The following is a 5521-nucleotide window of genomic DNA, read 5'->3' as shown; positions in this document are numbered from 1 at the left end:
GGTTTAAGAAATTATAGCAATAGTCTAAATCCAATGTACACAATTCCAAGCAGGAAAACCCTTTCAAAATCACTTATTCCACAACTGTACGAGAGCAAACAGGCTTCAGTGCGGGAAAGAGTCCAAAAAGCTACTGCAGTTTGCCTTACCACTGACTGCCAGACATCAAGAGTAACCACTTCTTACATGTCGGTTACATGTCACTTCATTGAAGATTTTTTCGATATCTAGCTGTCTTCTGGACTGCTTTGAGTACAGCGACAGACACACCTCAGAGAACTTGGCAGAGGAACTGTTGAGAGTGGCCAGAAAATGGAAAGTAGATGGAAAAGTGGTCTGTTGCGTTAGCGACAATGCAGCTAACATAACCAAAGCCATGAAAATGTTTAAATGGACCCATCATCCATGTCTTGCCCACACAATCAACCTGATTGTAAGAGATGCTCTGAAGGTGATAAAGCCCACTGTGGACAAAGTGAAAGCAGCTGTGGAATCCTTCCACAGGAGCACAGTAGGTGCTGAAAAACTCTACACAACGCCAGATGGGGATGCCTGAACTAAGGCCTAAACAAGACTGCAGTACAAGGTGGAATTCAACATTTTATATGTTGAAGCGGTTTCTTGAGTCAAAGGATGCCAACATCTCTACCCTGGCCATTGTCAATGCACCTGTTGATGCTCTGACCCAAGAGGAATGGGAGATGGTGGAGGAGGTGTGTGTGCAGATTTCTGGAACCCTTTGAGCAGATCACTGTGGAGATCAGTGGCGAGAGGTACAGTAAGCAGTTATTACTACATCATTATTTAATCCAGTATTATGTATATGAGCAGTAGATGAGAATGTAGTATCAGTAGACACACATGAACCTGAACTAATAAGTTACTGTTCTCTCTTTTCAGCTATGTGACAGCCTCAAAAATGATACTCCTGTGTAAGGGTCTGCAGAGAATCACAGCCAGCCACCAGAGAGAAGAAAATGTAACCACAGGACATGTGACAGAGTTGATGGACACCCTATGTTCATCAATTGACAGAAGGTTCCACAGAATGGAATATAATCACGTGCTATCAGAAACCCCTGCACTTGACCCCAGGTTTAAGAAGTAAGCCTTCAGTGATGCCAGAGTGATTGATGAGGCTCTTCAAAAAAGAACATCAGCAGCAAGGTTGTACAGCCCAAGCAGTCAGCTGGCTCAGGCACCAGGGCAACAAGAAGAAGAGGGATCAGATGGAGCAGAAGCACCAGCAGTGGTGCCACAAACGTCTGCTGTTTGGATGCTGTTTAACGAGAGAGCAACTGGGGATGCAGCACGAAGGAATCTCTCAGCAGATGCCATAATGGAGGTCCGATCCTATTTGGAGGAGCTCCTCTAAAAGCCACGCCCCAACTACGCCATGCCTCTAGTCCAGGGTTCCTCCATGAACCCTTTACTACATTGAAACATTAAAGGTTCTTCCACGAACCCCTCAACTAACCGAAGGTGCTAATATGAACCATTGACTAGCAATGGTTCCTTGGGGAATTTCAGGGGTTCCTTAAGGATCTCCAGGGTTCCTCGAGTCACCACTAATTCTACAAGTGTACCCTAACCAGCTGTCAGACTGGGATTGGGAAAACAACCAGAATGCAACACTTGGTCAGAATGTTGACCTTGTAGAGCGCTTTCTATTCATCCTTATAACACCATGGAAGGCTGCTGATCTGAGTTCTCGAAAACCAATGTCAATTTACTGTTCTGTTGTAAACCATATCTGCACGTTCATTAAGTTTGCAGACAACACAACAGTGGCAGGCCTGATCAACGACAACGATGAGAGAGCCTATAGTGAGGAGGTCAGAGACCTGACCGTGTGGTGTAAGGACAACAACCTCAACATGATCAAGACAAACGAGATGATTGTGGACTACAGGAAAAGGAGGACCGAGCACGCCCCCATTCTCATCGACGGGACTGCAGTGGAGCAGGTTGAGACTTTCAAGTTCCTTGGTGTCCACATCGCCAACAAACTAACATGGTCCAATTACACCAAGGCAGTTGTGAAGAGGGCACGGCAAAATCTATTCCCCCTCAGGAGACTGAAAAGATTTGGCATGGGTCCTCAGATCCTCAAAAGGTTCTACAGCTGAAACATTGAGAGCATCCTGACTGGTTGCATCACTGCCTGGTATGGCAACTGCTCGGCCTCCGACCGCAAGGCACTACAGAGGGTAGTGCGTACGGCCCAGTACATCACTGGGGCAAAGCTGCCTGCCATCCAGGACCTTTATCAGAGGAAGGCCGTAAAAATGGTCAAAGACCCCAGCCATAGACTGTTCTCTCTGCTACCGCATGGCAAGCAGTACCAGAGCACCAAGTCTAGGACCAAAAGGCTTCTCAACAGCTTTTACCCCCAAGCCATAAGTCTCCTGAACAGGTAATCAACTGGCAACCCGGACTATTTGCATTGTGTCCCGCCACTGCTCCCCCCACCAACCCCTCTTTTACGCTGCTGCTACTCTCTGTTTATCATCTATGCATAGTCACTTTAACTATACCTACATGTACATATTACCTCAATTTGTCCGACTAACCGGGGCCCTCGCACATTGGCTACCCGGACTATTTGCATTGTGTCCCGCCACCCCCCACCCGCCAACCCCCTCTTTTACACCGCTGCTACTCTCTGTTTATCATCAATGCATAGTCACTTTAACTATACCTACATATACATATTACCTCAATTTGCCCGTCTAACCGTTGCCCCCGCACATTGACTCTGTACCGGTACCACCTGAATATAGCCTTGCTACTGTTATTTTACAGTTTTTATTTTTATATCTTTACTTATCTTTTGTTTAACTAATACCTATTTTTTACTTTAAAAAAATGGCACTGTTGGTTAGGGATTGGAAGTAAGCATTTCACTGTAAGGTCTATTCGGCGCCAGTGACAAATAAACGTATTTATTTGACATTCTTGTTTTTTGTTTTAAGAAAAGCAGGTACCATCACGTTCAACCTTAAACTTCACTTGGTTCGTTAAACCAATAGTCCAGAAAATGAAGGCTGGTTCGCACACAAAAATAGACAAAACGTCTTTCTTGCTTTCAGCAGGCAGTGGAAAAAGATTCACACAGACATTTAAGTGGCAACGTTCAGTGATGTTTTTTTTCGGGCGGGGGGGGGCAGAAAAAAAGATAGTAGATCTATTGTGAAGCAAAGGGGAATTCCACAACAACTGATTATGTCATAGTCATTACTGTGTCATTCATATTGTTAAAAATGCTTTCCTTTTCGTCTTTCAAATCATATCAAGTTTTATTGGTCACATACACATATTTAGCTGTTGAAAATGTTTTCCTTTTCGTCTTTCAAATCATATCAAGTTTTGTTGGTCACATACACATATTTAGCTGATGTTATTGCGGGTGTAGCGAAATGCTTGCGTTCCTAGCTCCACCAGTGCAGTAGTATCTAACAATTCACAACAATGCACAATTCTAAAAGAAAAATTATGCAATAAAGAAATATTTAAATATTAGGACGAGCAAATACAGAGTGGCATTGACTAAAATACAGTAGAATAGAATACAGTATAGACATATGAGATGAGTAAAGCAGTATGTAAACATTATTAAAGTGACTAGTGTTCCATTATTAAAGTGGCCAGTGATTCCATGTCTACTTATATAGGGCAGCAGCCTCTAAGGTGCAGGGTTGAGTAGCCAGGTGGTAGCCGGCTAGTGATGGCTATTTAACAGTCTGATGGCCTTGAGATATACTTTTTATTCAGTCAAACTTTATTTGTCACATGCGTTGAATACAACAAGTGTAGACCTTACCGTGAAATGCTTAATTACAAGCCCTTAACCAACAGTTCAGTTTAAAAAGAGTTAAGAAAATATTAACCAAATAAACTAAAGTAAAAAATACTAAAAAGTAACACAATAAAATAACAATAACGTGGCTACATACAGGGGGTACCGGTACCAAGTCAATGTGTGGGGGTACAGGTTAGACGAGGTCATTTGTACATGTAGGTAGGGTTGAAGTGACTATGCATAGATAATAAACAGTGAGTAGCAGCAGTGTACAAAACAAATGCAGGGAGGGTCAATGTAAATAGTCCGGTGGCCATTTGATTAATTGTTCAGCAGTCTTAGGGCTTGGGGGTAGAAGCTGTAAAGGAGCCTTTTGGACCTAGACTTGGCGCTCCGGTAGCGCTTGCCGTGCGGTAGCAGATAGAACAGTCTATGACTTGGGTGACTGGAGTCTTTGACAATTTTATGGGCTTTCCTCTGACACCGCCTATTATACTAGGTCCTGTATCACAGGAAGCTTGGCCCCAGTGACGGACTGGGCCGTACGCATTACCGTCTCTATCGCCTTACGGTCAGATGCCCAGCAGTTGCCATACCAGGCGGTGATGCAACCGGTCAGGATGCTCTCGATGGTGCAGCTGTAGAACTTTTTGAGGATCTGGGGCATGCCATATCTTTTCAGTCTACAGAGGGGGAACAGGTGTTGTTGTGCCCTCTTCACGACTGTCTTGGTGTGTTTGGACCATGATAGTTTGTTGGTGATGTGAACACCAAGGAACTTGAAACTCTCGACCTGCTTCACTACAGCCCTGTCGATGGTAATGGGGGCCTGTTCGGCCCACCTTTTACTGTAATCTACAATCAGCTCCTTTGTCTTGCTCACAATGAGGGAGAGGTTGTTGTCCTGGCACCACTCTGCCAGGTCTCTGACCTCCTCCCTGTAGGCTCTCTCATCGTTGTCAGTGATCAGAACTACCACCGTTGTGTCGTCAGCAAACTTAATGATGATGTTGGAGCTTGGCCATTCAGTCGTGGGTGAACAGGGAGTACAGGAGGGGACTAAGTGCACACCTCTGAGGGGCTCCAGTGTTGAGGATCAGCGTGGCAGACGTGTTGTTGCCTACCCTTACCACCTGGGGGCGGCCCATCAGGAAGTCCAGGATCAGGTTGCAGAGGGAGGTGTTTAGTCTCAGGGTCCATAGCTTAGTGAGGATCTTCGTGGGCACTATGGTGTTGAACGCTGAGCAGTAGTCAATGAACAGTATTCTCACATAGGTGTTCCTTTTGTCCAGGTGGGAAAGGACAGTGTGGAGTGCGATTGAGATTGCGTTACTTCTGTTGGGGCGTTATGCGAATTGGAGTGGTCTAGGGTATCCGGGAGGATGCTGTTGATGTGAGCCATGACCAGCCTTTCAAAGCACTTCATGGCTACTGACGGGAGCGCTACGGGGCAGTAATAATTTAGGCAGGTTACCTTCGCTTCCTTGGGCACAGGGACTATGGTAGTCTGCCTGAAACATGTAGGTATTACAGACTCGGTCAGGGAGAGGTTGAAAATGTCAGTGAAGACACTTGACAGTTGGTCCGCGCATGCTTTGAGTACATGTCCTGGTAATCCGTCTGGCCCTGCGGCTTTGTGAATGTTGACCTGTTTAAAGGTCTTGCCCACATTGGCTACCAAGAGCGTTATCACATAGTCATCCAGAACAGCTGGTGCTC

This window comes from Salvelinus namaycush, chromosome 33 (genome assembly GCF_016432855.1).
Source record: "Salvelinus namaycush isolate Seneca chromosome 33, SaNama_1.0, whole genome shotgun sequence".
In the NCBI taxonomy this organism is placed as follows: domain Eukaryota; kingdom Metazoa; phylum Chordata; class Actinopteri; order Salmoniformes; family Salmonidae; genus Salvelinus; species Salvelinus namaycush.
This window is presented reverse-complemented; position numbering follows the sequence as displayed.